The sequence below is a fragment of the Cnephaeus nilssonii genome (genome assembly GCF_951640355.1).
Source record: "Cnephaeus nilssonii genome assembly, chromosome: 3".
NCBI classification, from domain to species: Eukaryota; Metazoa; Chordata; class Mammalia; order Chiroptera; family Vespertilionidae; genus Cnephaeus; species Cnephaeus nilssonii.
The window spans coordinates 29,275,350-29,291,712 of NC_137074.1; the positions used below are offsets into that span (position 1 = coordinate 29,275,350).

A 16,363-nucleotide genomic window follows, 5' to 3' on the forward strand; every position below is an offset into this window, starting at 1 on the left:
ATGGTAGTGGTAATGAAATTCTCTGTGGGTTAGGCTTCAAGAAAGAAGTATTAACATGAAACTAATGAAATATTAACAAATAAATTGAATTCATAACAGTAACCATTTCCCTGTGTTATATGTGATAACCATAGACTTATGTATAACTGCTTTGGAGCTTTGCATCTGATCACTCCTAGCCATCAATGCATTCCTAAAAATAAGGCGATTAGGGAAAACTATAATAAATCACTTCATCAGTATGAGATTATGAATCCCTCTGCTATCACAAGACTTTTTTTCCCTCTAAGCAATTTATTTTCTTTTATAAGAACTAACGTCCTAATGTGTTATAACCTGGAATTTGAGATTAAATGTGATTACAACTGAAAGCAAATAAGGAATCTTACTTCCCTTCTTATATTCTACCTATTCTCATTCTTCACAGGGAATGGCTGCAGCATAAAAGCTGCCAGGTCAATCTTGCTTGAATTTGGTTCTCAGCAAATAACTTCTGTGCACAAACTGCTGGAGGGCCGTGTGAGGCAAGCAGAGATTAGTAGGTCTGGTGTAGTATTAGAGGTGGAGCTATTGACAGTATTGGAGCAAGAGAATGATAATATGCAAATGTCTTTTAAGGACAATTAGTCTGGAAACCAAGAATAAAATGGGCATGACAGATTGAAAGGATGGAGACAAAGAGACAGCGTTTGTATCCTATGGAGAACCTGGCATCACCTCAGAAACGTCCTTTTCTTTACTCGGTGTGTATGGCTCAAGGCAAATTACAGTGGAGAAAAGGCCGTTGGGCTCACAATAAGGGGACTCTTGGTGCCTTTAAGAACCTATTTTTCAGAAAATTATGGGCACAGCTGCCAGTATAAAGAGAATTTGAAGAGAAAATTTCTGAGGATATAAAGAGATGTAATGGGTAGAAGGAATGAGAGCTAAGGCAGAAAATGAAAAATCAAAGAACAAGTAGCCAGAGGAAGAAGCAATATTATTTATAAGTTTTGTTTTTGCTTTTGTTTTTAGAGAGAGAGGAAGGGAGAGAGTGAGGGAGAGAGAAAAAAACAAAAAACATTGATGTGAGAGTGGAACATTCATCTGCTGCCTCCTACACACCCCCTACTGGGGATTCAGCCACATGTGTAGGAGGCAGCATGTGCCCTGACTGGGAATTGAACCTTTAGGTGCATGGGATGACACCCAACCAACTGAGTCACACGAGCCACAGCTATTTCAAACTTTTTCAAGGCCATGAGCAGTTCACTACAATAGAAAGGGTAACATACAATGAGCGCGTGTGTCATCAAGGAAATTGGTGGCTTTGAGGAGGAGTAAAAATTACTGAGAATAGAGATTCTAAAAAGTCAATTCCTCAACCAAGTAGCCCCTAAACCTGGGGAGTTCACTATTAAATGTGTAGGTATATTTTATATTTTTGGATTCAACATATATTTCTATTTCCTGATGATAAAGTTTGTGAATGAGTCCACTTTCCCAAGTGACATATGTTTCACAAGGGCGATAACAGAGGTAAACTGAGAAATCCTTTGTTTTCCCTTTCTAAAGGCAGGTGGGAACCAGTTCTTTGTTGCACAAAGAAACTGGAAGAAAAGCATGAAGGGAAAATAGAACGTTCATTCATATTTTCGTGAGTTAAGTTGTATGGCCAAAGCTTTCCCCAACAAAAAAGAAATTCATAGCTTGAGCAGCCGTTGGAAATTGGGGTGAGTGAGTGGAAGGAAACTGAAGGTAAAGATACTGGAATTGTGCATACAAAAGTGAACTAATTTGTCTACAGACCAGTAGCTGATTTTTATATCAAGAGTTTCTTTGCAATGTAAATGCTTTAAACGCTAGTTTCAAAGACATACAGATGACCAGCAGTTATAAGGAACTGTACATATAATCTCAATCTAGCTCCCTTCCTTCACCCCCAAAATAACTTTTCAATGACCAGCAGTAACCACTTGGATTTTAGTTTTCAGGAGCCAGACAGTGAATCGTGAATAATAGCAGCTCTGTCATATTGGAGATGAGGCTGCAGGTGAAAGGTGAGAGGCACTTCTCACTTCCCAAGCTTCAGAAACACAAGTGTATTCTCCAGTCTTTAGCTGGCTACACTAGTGGTGTGTGTGTGTGTGTGTGTGTGTGTGTGTGTGTGTGTGTGTGTTTATTCTAGGTTTTGTTCCTTTTATTAAAGATCCTTTATAATTGGAACTAAGATAAGCAAAATTCTAGTTGATTATGCTTTTGAGAGTCTGGTCTTTAAAGAAAACGAATTAAGCACAGTGTCTATTTTCCCTTTTATTGCAGGCCTTTACTCTTATTTAAATTCTCTATTTTACAAGTCAAAATAGAAATTAGTTCATAAACAGCTTAGAGTTTATTTTTTCAATCTTTTCTAGCTATGGAAAATATAATATTTCACGAACAAGTATCTATCACAAATCATAACTGAAGTTTAAACAAATGATACATTTGTCAAATTGCTACTTCTCCCTGGTGCTCCTTCAGAGATATATGAATACAGTAAATGGAAATTAATTCTTATTGTATGTAAGTTTTTCTCCCTTTCTCTGAAATTCACTGGTTTATTTTAAATTTGAACATTCCAGCTTTGATTTTTTTCTTGTCTTCAGCTCTGGTCTTAAACTCTCATCTCTACCTCAACTTTTCTCCAGTCCTATTGCTGTGGCAGTACAACATTTTCTTTTCCTCATTTTTGAGAATTTGTTTTCCTTGTTTTGCTATAATTTTTGCCTCTGCCCTATACTTTTGTGTGAGCCAGACAGAAAATTTCTTAACAGTATATTATAGCCATGCCCTGCAATAACAGTACCAGTGAATAATGCTGCATTAGGTGCCTTAGACTGAGTCGCGGACAATTACTCAATACAACAAGATCAGAGGACTCAGACAGGATTGGATGGATATTAGAAAAACACACTGGCTGGTGTGGCTCAGTTGGTTGGACATTGTCCCATGAACTGAAAGGTTGCCAGTTCAATTTCTGTCAATACATGCATGGGTTTTGGGCTCAATCCCTGTATGGAGTATGTAGGAGGCAGTCAATGGATGTTTCTCTCTCCCTCTCCCTTCCTCTCTCTCTAAAAACCAATAAAAGTCCTGGCCGGGTTGGCACTGTGGTTGAGTGTTGACCTATGAATCAGGAGGTCATGGTTTGATTCCTGGTCAGACCATATGCTGGGGTTGTGGGCTCCATCCCCAGTGTGGAGTGTGCAGGAGGCAGCCAATCAATGATTCTCTCATATATATATGTTTAAAAATAAATAAATACAAACCAATAAAAAAATCTTTTTTTAATGTTTAAAGTATTACAAAGAGTAGTACATATGTCTCCTTTTCCCCCCATTGACCTCCCCCCAGCCTCCTCCACCCACCCTCTACCCCCCGGCACATGCCCTCACCCCCCTAGTGTCTGTGTCCATTGGTTATTCTTATATGCATGCATACAAGTCCTTTGGTTGATCTCTTACCACCACCACCCCCAACTTTCCCTGGCCTTCCCGCTGAAGTTTAACAGTCTAAATCACATAATAAGCGGTTGGGATAACATTGAAAGAGAGAGAGAGAGAGAGAGAGAGAGAGAGTGTGTGTGTGTGTGTGTGTGTGTGTGTGTGTGTGTGTATGTGTTATGTATTATGTGTTATATGCTGTGGAATCAGCTCTGATTCCTAACCTATGAATGAGTGAGATTCACAATGGCTGTGTTTAAACTGTCATTATACTACGTGACTGAAGACCTATTGGATTTCATTTGGTGATTAAGGAGGTTGCATTATTTTAAATTAAATTTATTGGGATGACATTGGTTAACAAAATTATATAGGTTTTAAGCATACAATTCTATAATATATCATCTGTATATTGTATTGTGTTTATAACCCAAAGTCAAATTTCCTTATATTTGACCCCCTTTATCCTTTACCGCCTCCCACCTCTGCCAACTAAAAAGCTGCGCAACCAAAGAAACCGTTAACAAAACACAAAGGCAAGCAACTGGATGGAAGAAGATACTTGCAAACGACACCTCCCACTGGACTTTCATTTTGGCTTTTCTACTTGCCCAGCTAGGTGACCGTGGGCGTGTAACCCAACGTCACTGAGCTTCAGCTTCCCCTTTGGAATATCTAGATCATCCCAGCCTGCCAGGATTATGGCATAGAAAATGTGAATCCTTATGCAAACAGTGCTTTAAATACCATTTATTTTTAAAACCACATTATATGGAACTGTGAGAGAAAATGAAAGCTAGCTAGACAAGAGCCATGGGGAATCCGATTATTTTTCTTTCTTCCTTTATAGTTCAGGCTTTGTAAGGCAGCACTAGAATTTAGCCTTTATTTAGTTTGAAATCTATTTTTTAGGCAGAGTGACAAATTCTACTTACTGCTTTTATTAGCTTGACCTTGCTTCCTAGTCCAAGTACTCACTTCTTTACTCTCTAAATAGCTGATTTTTTTCTTCAAAAACAGAGTCTCATTTTCTCTTACCTTGGAGATAGCTGCAGTGTTATTTTTGCTGGAGCTTGTCTTCTAAATCAAATACAGTAACTGCTGATCCATCCTCCTGGTGACCTCACGCTCAACCTGCTTTGGAGCATTCCTTCCCGTCAAGCAGTCCTCTTCAGCCCTCTCTGATTGTCAAGGCAGTGACACTTTGGATCATGACAAGCTTTCAAGTTACTGAAAGGATGTTCTTCACATTTAGCGGGTTGGCTCAACAGGTGGCGTGGAAGGTTTTGTGCCATTTCTCCTTCATGTATGCCATATTCTTACAGCCAAAGGTGAGAATGATGAAAGACATTAAGATGAAGCTGAGGATTTTAACTTTTATTCTCATATTTAAACATCCAGGGGACACCAGTAAAGTGGGTAGTTGCAGAATACTAGAGAAGACTCCTACACATTTCAATTGCCATGTAACCGCACAGTAACTTATGTCAACTCTTAAATTACAAAACTGATTTTCCCCGTGTTTGTTTATCAGCTAACAAAATAGACGTTGGCTACAACAATTACATTTTTCGCCAAGCCTTAGGTTCCAGCAGGTCATTCCTGGGGCCCATCCTGGAACCTTTGATTTTAAGAAGCCAACACAGATGGTTTAAAGATTTTTTACTCTGGCATGAGCATTGTCAGAGTATACTCATTGTTAGTACTATTCCTGGGATATGATTGTTTCTCCCTCTGTGAAAAATACTTGATATCTGGTTGTCTTTAGTAAACCAGTTTTCTTTGGGCCCCTCAGCTGACCAATGTCTCCTATATCCACCAGCTTTTATGGCCGCCTCCCTCTCCGTAACTCCCTTTCCACTGCAATCTCTCTCTACTGTTTGGCCATCCAGTGATCTTCAAGGCATTGATTTGGCTTAATCTAGGTTGAAGTGCCCCACATCCCAGGCAGGTTTTCCTTGAGGCCATTGAGGGTAGGGTTCTAATCTGTCTGGTTCAGCTCTGTCATCCTCTGGCCACAGCCTGTCACTGGGGTTCAGCCTCCACTCCATAGTGCTTTCAGCAGCCACAGCACAGAGTTTGCAAACTGGCAGCTGGAGGGTCAAATCAGCTGACAGAATGCTGTGCTTGGTACACATACATTGTGCCAACATTCAAAGACAGATGTTTCATATGAAATTTATAGCTTCTCATCCCAGCAAGTGTAGGTCTGTTGGTTGAATGTCATCCCAGGTACCAAAGGGTCAGTTGTTCAATTCCTGGTCAAGACACAGGTCCAGGGTGCAGGTTTGGCCCTGGTGGGGGTGCGAACAGGTAGCAACAGATCATTGTTTCTCACATCGATGTTTTTCTTTCTCTCTCTCCCTCTCCCTTTGTCTCTCTGTCTAAAATCAATAAAAACATTTTTAAAAAAAGATATGTATAGCTTTTTTTTAACATAGCAGAAGATCTGACACTCAAGCTTGCTTTCTTTTTGTCAACAATCTTAGCTCTGCCTCCACTTACCCAGTGTAATTAGGTCATTTGCAGCCACTGCTGCTTCACTCATATATTAGGATAATTCCCTTGTCCCAATAGCCATTTGAACTCCCAGATGCAGTTTATGTGTGTGTTGGGGGAAGGAAGTATGACATCTAATTACTTTGATGAATATCTCACAAAAAGGAATTGGGAAATCCATTTTGATAGAGATGTCTTCAGTAGATGTATGTGAAAAGGGGTATGCTTTCTCCCCATTTTTACAAAACGTTTGCACTAAAATTTATTCTCCATCAAAGAGAAATTTTCCTACAGTTTAAATCGCAGGATGATGGATTCGTGAATATTTTAAGCAAGATTATCATATGGGTGAATATATTTGTATTGTATCCAGAATCTAGAAAAGTTATCTACATATATAAAAGGCTAAGCCAGTAGATATGATGCACACTGACCACCAGGGGGCAGACGCTCAATGCAGGAGCTGTGGAGCAACAGCAACTTTGCAGAGTGCCCTCTCACACTCCAGGACCCCTTGGGGGATGTTGGACTGCCAGTTTCAGCCCAATCCCCGCAGGCCAGGCCTAGGGACCCCACCTGCCGGAGGGACCCCGCTCACTCCACAGCTGCCCTTCTAGCCCCAGCACTGCCCCAGCTGAGGCCGGCCAGGGAGGTTGGCTCCAGGGCATGTCTGGCACATCTCACCCAGTCCTGCCCCACCAGCCACCTTCTAAATAATTTCCTTTTAATGTGCACTAATCTGTGTACCAGGGCCTCTAGTTATATATAAATGTTAAATAAATGATATAAGTATGAATGTATAAGATGTATGTGTTTGTGTATCTGTGTGTAATCTAATGATTCATACTATTTCTTTATTTTATTATACTTAGGTAGAGTTACCAGGGAAAATACAGATACACTGTCATAATGATAAATTATATAGTTTAATTCAACTTTACCCATGATAACTCAACTCTGATACCTTTTACAAATGTATTGCAAGAGCAGCTTTTTCATGTTTGCTCCTAATTCCAATAGAAATTCCTAATTATAGAACAACATTAGCAAAAAAAGAAAAAGAAAAGATTTGCTTGAGGAAAAGGCTTTATGAGTAATCAGTGCAAAGCATAAGTCTCTTTCTGGGAGTAATGTGGGATAGCCACGTTTTCTGTGAGTTTGTTTTATTCTTTTCTTTTCTTTTCTTTTCTTTTTTTTTTTGGTTCTGTACTGCCTGGGTGACCTCTTCTTCTCATCCATCACTTAATCAGAAAATCAAAAACAGCAAGCTGCAAGACAGATTTGTTCAAGATAAATCCTATGACTTCTTAACAGGTTACTGAATCTATGTGGGAGTTCAGCCGACCAAATGGCTTCTTATATTTTGGGATTTATTCATGAACCCACAAAGCTCTATCTGATGTCAGAGAAGCTAAGAGAATCTCTCATGGCTTCATCTTGGGTGCAACTGTTATATTCTGTTCCCTTCCAAGGCTCAAATGAGGAAATGAGGGGCCATATCTTAAAATATTTCCAATAAAATGGGGCCTGTTTTCCCTTCTGAGCATATGTGTATCTTCTATTAATCCTACTGAGCTAGGGCTGTCCTGAAAATATCACCTTAATAAGGTAATGGTACTGAGTATTTTGCTTAAAAAGAAATGGATGTTCTGTGGGATGCAGAAAGTGGGTAGAAATAGGACAAGAAAGAAAGACCTTCATGAATTAAATTGTTTAGAGATAAAGCATATACAATGGGAATGCTTTTATTCCTTTTGTATTTTCTGAGGACAGTTCTGCCTGCAAATCCACAAAATAGTCCAAGTACAAATGCATCACATTTGCCTGCTGTGATTAAATTTCTCTAATTACACAACCACACTCGATATGTGGGACTGACGCATCACCTCGTTTTTTTCTTTTGTAATCATTGTTATCCGTGCTCTATAATCAACGTTCATCATAGCTAATTAGAGCTTCTTCGTCTGTTGTTTCTGAGATCTGACATTCCTAGAGTTCAACTGCAAAATTCATTTTTAAACATCTCTGGGCTCTGGAGGGAAAAAATGAGAAAATCCCAGGGCTGTCTTATTATTCTCAAATGGCTTTTTGAAATTTTAACGTACTATGATTTTCTTTTATTATTGAATTTAGATCTCTTCTTGGTTCAGGAGACAAAGTGCTGCTTATGATTTTGTAGGATTTTCCTGTGAATGTACAGGTACATTGCTGTTGGTAAAGGAGCTGGCAGTCATTCTTTTTCCTAAAGATGGTGTAGATTTCAATATGATACCTGAGGACAGATATTTTTGCTTTATTGGGCTGACATTAATGTTGACGTCTAAAAGGAATAGAATGCTACAGATTTATATCACTTGCAGTTTCAAGGCTTAAGTTTATTCTCAAATGCAGTTTTTTTCAGCAACTGCTTTTAATTATGGACACCGTAAATTCTAAATTACAATAGTAGAAAAGCTAGTCAAATTTCAGGTAGTCTGTTACAACAAATTTAATCTACTTTCTAGAAGTTAATTTGAGGCCAAAGCTTTCAACTCAAGGCTCTGTTTTCTCACCTGGATATCCCACCATATGCTGCAACCCCTTATTAAGGCAATTGTAACCTTTCAAGCTTTGAAAGAAGAGTAAACCTAAGTTGTCCCTACCTTGTTTTCAACATCTTCCTTTGTCTACATTTTCATTGCTGCTTTTGTGCCTGTAGTTTGGACTAAGCTACTCTCTAATAAACAAACCTGTGTTAATGAGCAACCATTTTGTCTCCTGCTCCTGAGAAGTTCATAGTACATGGAGGATCTGGGCCCATGAACATATCTATAATAATAAAAGCATAATATGCTAATTAGATTGGATGTTCTTCCGGACAACCTTTTGGATGAAGCTGGGGCTGCAAGGGCTGAGGTAGCCTTCGTGGCAGGCAGGGCTGAGGCAGAGGCCATGGGGGCTGAGCCCCTTGCATGAATTTCGTGCATCGGGCCTCTAGTAGTTATAATAAAATCTGAAAGGGTGCATTAGAAAAGAGGGAACTGCAAAGCCAGGCTAACCGTGAAAAGAAAATAAAAAAAAAATCAGTGAGAATAATAGGAAAGGCTCCACAGAAGAGATATTTGTGCTAAAACATGAAGATATTAATAAAATTTCAGTTCAATTCAATTAAAAAATAAAATGTATGGAATGATGTTCTCTGTGCTAAGAACTGTTGTAAGCACTTAAATGGTTTTAAGTCCTTTAAACCTCAAGAACCCTATGAAGTGCCATGTATTATACCCATTTTATATGTAAGGAAACCGAGGCACAGAAAAGTTGGCTGACTTGACCAAGGTCACTATGGTATATTTTATATTCCCAAGATGGACTGATGCATCACCTCGTTTTTTTCTTTTGTAATCATTGTTATCCGTGCTCTATAATCAACGTTCATCATAGCTAATTAGAGCTTCTTCGTCTGTTGTTTCTGAGATCTGACATTCCTAGATGGCCCTTCCCACGTTAAGAGGGGAAGTCTACCTCCTCTGTTTTAATGTGGATGGGGTTGGAACCGGCATGAAAACCAACAGAATGTGTCAGAAATAACACTGAGTGACTTCCAAGGCTAGGTCAGAAAAAAGCTACAATAGTCACTTTGATCACTTGGGCTGGAAACCTGAGCGGCCAGCTGCCAGTCCCACTGGACTGAGGCCACTAGGCTTTGAGGAAGCCCATGGTAAGTAGGAATGAGAGGCCACCTGGTGAAGCTTGAGATCACAGATTACCAGGAGAGAAAGAGAGAGGGGAGAGAGAAAGGGAGGAATAGAGGTGTACCTGGCCAGCCCCCAGCAACTACAATCCCCTTCGGCCCTTCTAGTCCAGCCATACTATCTGACTGCAACTGCATGACATCTGGAGCCAGAACTTCCTAGCTAAGCTTGTCTCAAATTCCTGATCCACTGTAACTGTGAGATGACAAAATAATTGTTTTTAAGCTACCAGACAAGATTTTTGGAGTGATTTGTTACAAAGCAACCCAGTCACACAGCTGGGCAGTAATAGGGCCAGAATTTGAACCCACTCTTACTCCTATACCGGCAAACAAAGCTTGAGAAGATTCGTGGACATTCCTTTGGGTTTAAGTAAAGCCTTCAGGTCACCTGATGGTATTGCAAAAATCTCTCCTCTCCTTCAAATCAATATTCTGAGGGGCAGGAAATGTTTTTGCATAGTGTGTTGTTTCTTTTGTGGTTGGAAATGAAGGAAGAATAAGAGAATGTTTAATGGGATCATAAACATTGTCATAATTGTAAAAGCTGACTGTCCAATGATTGAGTAGATACATGTTGCACCATCTGAGTAATGACTCCCAACCCTATTAAAATGACTTGGCCATTTAGATCAGGAAAAACAGTGTAATTTTTAACAAGGCAATAGCTTCTGAATACGCAGCTTGAATGTGGAAGACTGATACTATGTTGGAACCCAGAAAGCTTGGATTTCAGTGAGCTTGAATTTTAATCTTGCTTTTAATTAATTTATAGCAACTTGTTAAATTGTGTCTCCCACACTAGCTAGTAAGCTTACTTACCATGAGAACAAGGGCTTGTCTTTAAAAAAATTGATAAAGAATGGGTTTGATCCCTGCATTCTCTGGGCACTGTAAAGAAAGCATTCAATAAATATGTACTAAGTAAAGGAATGGATATACAATACAGTATTGCTATCATCACCATGTTGTACAAATGATCTTCAGAATCCGTTTAACTTAATCAAAACATTGTACTCTTTGACCAGAACTCCTTTGTTCAGGCAATCAAACACCATTCTACTTCTATGAGTTTTATTATTTAAGATTCCACATAAAAATAAGATTATGCAGTATTTGTCTGGCTTATTTCACTTAGAATAATGCCCTACATGTTCATGCATGTTGCAAATGGCAGAATTTCCTTCTTTTTTAAGGTTGAATAATATTCTAGTGTGTATATTATATATACCACATTTTTTAAACCATCTGTCCATGAATGAACATTTGGGCTGCTTCTGAGTGTTGCATATTGTGAATAAACTGTAATGAACATGGGAGTACAGTTATCTCTTTGAGATCCAGATTGAATTCTCTTTGGAAATATACCCAAAAGTGGGATTTCTGGATTATATGTTAGTTCTACTTCTACTTTTAATTTTTGTAGGACCTTCATATTGTTTTCTCTAATGACTGTACCAATTTACATTCCTCCTAAAAGGGTTCAGTTCTCTCCACATCCTCACCAGTACCTATTATATTGACTTTTTGATAATTGCCATTCTAAAATGTTTGAAATGATATCTCATTGTGGTTTTGATTTGCATTTCCTATCTGATTTGTGATGTTAAGCAGTTTTTCATGTTGAGCATTTGTGTGTCTTCTTATGAGAAATGTCTATTTAGATCCTTTGCCCATTTTTAAATTGTTATTTTGGTTTTTTGCTGGTTGAGTTGTAAGTGTGCCTTATATATTAAATCTCTCAATACACACACACACACACACACACACAGTGGTAACTATGAGGTACTGGATAACATATTTACCTTTATTGTGGTGATCTTTACACAATGTATACATGTATAACATCAAGTTGAATGATTTAAGTATGCACAATTTTATATGTCAAAAATATCTCAGTAAAGTTATTTTAAAAAAGAATAAATACAACTCTTAGAACCTCAGTTTTCTTATTTTGAAACCAGAGGCCCAGTGCTCGGGATTCATGCACTGGTGTGGGGCATGGCCTGTGGGTATCGGCCCGCTGTGGGAGCACAGCTCATCCTGGTCAGCCAAGTGGCTGTGAACTCGCCCTCTGAGCGGCTGCTCCCACTGTGAGAGAGCCGCTCATCCCAGTCAGCTGAGCAGTGCTCCCACTGTGGGAGTTCATTGACCACCAGGGGGCAGCTCCTGCGTTGAGCATCTGCCCACTGGTGGTCAGAGCATGTCATAGCGACTGGTTGACTGGTCGTTCTGGTCATTCCGCCATTCGGTCACTGGGCTTTTATTTTATAGGATATAGACCAACAGTTGAATTTGCATTTCAGAATTTATCAGCACTTGTCTTACTTAGACCAGGACATTTCCTAGGTCATGAAAGGGCTTGCACTTCATAAAAAAATGAATAGCTGCTTTTAAAATGTATGTTCTTGACATGTTGCAGGCTATATCTATGTTATGTGTAAAACAAATACTGTTAGCACTGGCATGTTCCTACAAAAGTCCTGTAGTAATTCATTAAAAAAGAGGATTTGAGAATCCAGATAAAAGGTGTAGGATGTGTCATTGTACTTCAGGCTACAAAGGCTCTTGTGATTTCTTAATACTCTTCTGAGATAGACTTTTCTCAACCCTATTTCAATTCAGAAAGTTCAATTCTACCATTATTAATAATAAGGTCTACTATGCCGACCTGCTTTGTGATGTTCAAATGTAATTCTGAATCTAAGAATATGATGCAAATGTGAATTATGTAAATCAATATATAATTGCTAATTATAATTAGTAATCACAACTAATTTTCCTTATTGACAACTCGAAGGAAATAAAGACCAAAATAAATTGGTTTCTGCTAGTTGTGTTGTAAACTTGTCTGTGACCTGATGGCTTCATGGACAAGAGCTGATAATTCAGTATGACTGAGTCTTCTACAAACTTGAAACCTTCTACCATATTACACAGTAGAGCATTTTTTAAAGCTACTCAGTAAGAATATTATAGAAATTGTGCTTGGATGGTTACCTTGCTATGAATTGGACAAAAAGGGGGAAAAATTGAAAGAGAACAAATTTAATTTGTAACTAATATAAGGTTGGAGTTGTTCAAGGATATAGGTGGACACAGCAACCAAGAGGGGAGTTTATTAGAGGGAATGGGGATGGAGCCACAACTGGGGACAGTTAGGACTCAGTTTCCACTGTCCCTGGGGTTAGAGTTTATGCACAAAGACCACGAGGGGATGAGGCTGGGGGATGTAAGTGTTCTAGTCTGATTAGATGGAGTTCATTGTCCTTCAGATCGATTAGTGCTGGCCCTTGAGGCTGTGGGCTGTAAGTGGCCACTGTTATTGTTAGCCTGCTGTCTCGCTCTCCATGCGGCTGCCTCCTGTTGTGCTGGATAGGGTGACGGTTGGCTGTTCCATGAAATGAGGCTGGGGCCACTTTCTTGTTCAGGACTTTCTAGTTCGCCTGAGCCAAATGTCCTCTGCTGGCCTGTCAACTAACATTTAAGAAATAATGATAATAGAAATAATAGCCGAAACCGGTTTGGCTCAATGGATAGAGCGTCGGCCTGCGGACTCAAGGGTCCCAGGTTCGATTCTGGTCAAGGGCATGTACCGCTGCGGGCACATCCCCAGTACGGGGTGTGCAAGAGGCAGCTGATCGATGTTTCTCTCTCATCGATGTTTCTAACTCTCTATCCCTCTCTCTTCCTCTCTGTAAAAAATCAATAAAATATATTTAAAAAAAAAGAAATAATAGATCACCCTTATTATATGACTAAATGGTTCTATTCATTTTACATGCAATAATTTAATTTTCACAAGAAATTGAAGGACAAGTTACTATTGGCTACTACCTTTATTTTACAGATGATAAACTAAAGAATAGAGAAGATAAGTGAATTACCCAACTATGAAAAAGATCCAATATTCACATAGAGTCCAAACACCATAGTTTTGACCATATTACTATATTCAATTTAAACAAATAAGTATTATAAGTATTAGTTTAAATTAAAATTTTTAGTTAAAAGAAGCTTTATAAATACCCCCAAAATATTTTTTAAATATCCCAATTATTAACAGATAGTACAATTGCAAAAAGGAGATAATTTTAAAATTGTTATTTAATTTCACTGATTTATTGCACATTTAGTGAGCTCTGACATATGCTTAAAGTCAGCATAACTTCAGTTATAATATTTTTGTTCCCTTTTGAAAAATTCTTAAAAATAAATATATCTCTAGAAATATAGGCTGCATTAAAAGAATGTGCTATAATATAATAGCTCATTTTTCAATGTCTCTGGTTTCACTTATTTAAAGTAGTTATTGTATAATGTAAGTGTTTCCTATCAAAATGTAACTTTTTTCCACAATTCCCTTTGTTAGATGAATTTCTGTTCAATCTTTTGTAAAAGTCATTTAGTGGAAATACAAAAGAAAAAATAAAGCATTTATATTTAGTCCCTGGGAATGCATTTATATTGAGTTTCAAAATTTACAAGGCATTTCATAGGTATTATCATTGCTATACTTATCAACATTTCTGTGATGTATCATCATACCCTCTTTTGAATGAATAAGAAGAGGCTTGCAAATGTGAAGGGAATAACATGGTATCTCACATAAGTGGTGGAACTAAGATTCAAACCTAGATCCTCAGAGCCTGAAGTTCAATATTCCATTGCGTTATAGCTGTGATTGTTTCTTCCTTTTTGTACAGTGGCCATGTAAGTAAGGAAGTCACTGGCCCCAAGGAATGCTCACTGATCCTTTCTCCAGTAGGTAGTCTAACACATTTCCACATTTCTTCTTTCTTTTTCTCCACCACCAATAATGAATAGTATAAGTAGGAACTTGATTGTGTCTCAGGAAATTCATGAGGATCAAGATTTTTGTTTTGAAGTTCTCAGTTTGTTTCCTAGTGACTAGAAATAGACAGAGTTGCTCCAGTCTTAGAATGAAACCATGTATACAGCATTTTAAGGAAAATTCTAGAATTTAAAACCATGTATAGAAGTTATTCTGTTAGCATTATCTAATCTTTCAGAATATATCTATTGTTAGTGTACTTCATGTATAATTCTATAATCCCAAAATGAGATCATAAAGACCCAGAACATTATTTAAGTACATTTTCTAATGGTATTTTGGGCATGTTGATCAATGCTGTATCTTACCTTAACCTATAGAGAATTACATTAAACCTGGTACCTAAAGAGAAATCGACTGATTTGTTATAAAAGCTAATTGCAATAACAAGCTTAGGTCATCACTTCATGAAGCCTATTGATTTGAAAATAACTATAACACATAAAAGGTGTGTGCACTTTTAGGGTAATTTTCACAAAGCAAACACCTAATTCTTTTAAAACAAAAATACACATGTTATATTGGGCCAAATACATTTGGTTTAGAGAAAGATGTAAAATTAAAGCACTTTTAATTTTGCCTTTTTACTCTGCATTGTGGCCACTATGTTCAGCATTTGCTATGTTCCTAAAAGCAGTATAAGCTATTACTAAAACTGTATAAACACAGACTAAATGTATTACATGATTTTAGAATGGAAGCATGCTTAGGAAAGCAAATAAATATAAGGAGCTCAAATTCACACATTTTTTAAAAGATAGAAATGTATAGCTTATTTGTTAGTTAATTGAACAGGCCTTTAACGTGTTTGCAGTTCTGTTGCATTTGTCCTACAACCAGAAATGCAACATTGTTCTTGCAAATATCATGTGTAATTCTTGAAGAGACTGCAGTCTGTCATTACAGATGGATTGATAGCCTGGATGATATCATTGAACTTTTGTCATGCCGAACCTGGAAGACTTGCTATGTGTCAGGGAATTTTTGTCATTCATCTTGCTTTTGAAAGGCCAAATTTATTTGCAACCTTGAATGACATTGGACACATGAAGCAGCCTGAAATCTATCATGCAGTGAGTATCTTATAAAACTGCAATTTAAAATCCTAAGTATTGACTTGGTTTTCAGAACTACCTTCAAAGCCAATGACTTTCAAATTTTTTATTTATGAACACTGGTTTTCAATGGATAACAAGAACTTTATGTTTTTATTTATTTATTTTTCTGAGTACATCAGGTCACCAAACATCTGCATTGCTTACTTTACTTGTAAAAGAAAAGTAGAAACCAACAGAAGTGGAAATACATGCATATATCTTTATGTATTAATATCAATATGTAACTGACAAGCACTAGTAATGAAGTCTATCCTTTGGTTGGCTTGTTCAGATAATTTTTTAAAAATTTCAGTTTGTACATAAGTACAGTACAGTTGCATGAAAGTAGTGCTATCACACGAAAAGCAAAATTGTTTCTGAATTTGCTGTTGTAGAACAAGAAATGTGGTATATGTTACTATCCTATATAATAAAAGCCTAATATGCTAAATGTTTGGTCGTCCGGTCGGCTGTTCAACCAATCAAAGTGTAATACGCCAATGATATGCTAAGGCCACTCAATCGCTCGCTATGATGTGCAATGACCACGAGGGGGCAGAGAGTTGCCGGTCAACCACTTGCTATGATGTGCACTGACCACCAGGGGGGCAGATGCTCCAACTGGTAGGTTATCTTGCTTTTGGGGTCCAGCTGATTGGACTGAGCGAGATGGGCCGGACATGCTCTGGAGTCCTCCCACTGTCCTTCCCCTGCTGGA

At 38.0% G+C, this 16,363-nt stretch overlaps 1 protein-coding gene across 1 annotated transcript in view; it reads left to right on the forward strand.

Annotated features, from left to right (window-relative positions):
• LOC307097279 (EGF-like and EMI domain-containing protein 1) overlaps positions 1–16,363 on the forward strand; it is a gene marked incomplete at both ends in the record, with an annotated part of 417,408 nt that overhangs the window by 263,170 nt on the left and 137,875 nt on the right. The window lies entirely within an intron of this gene.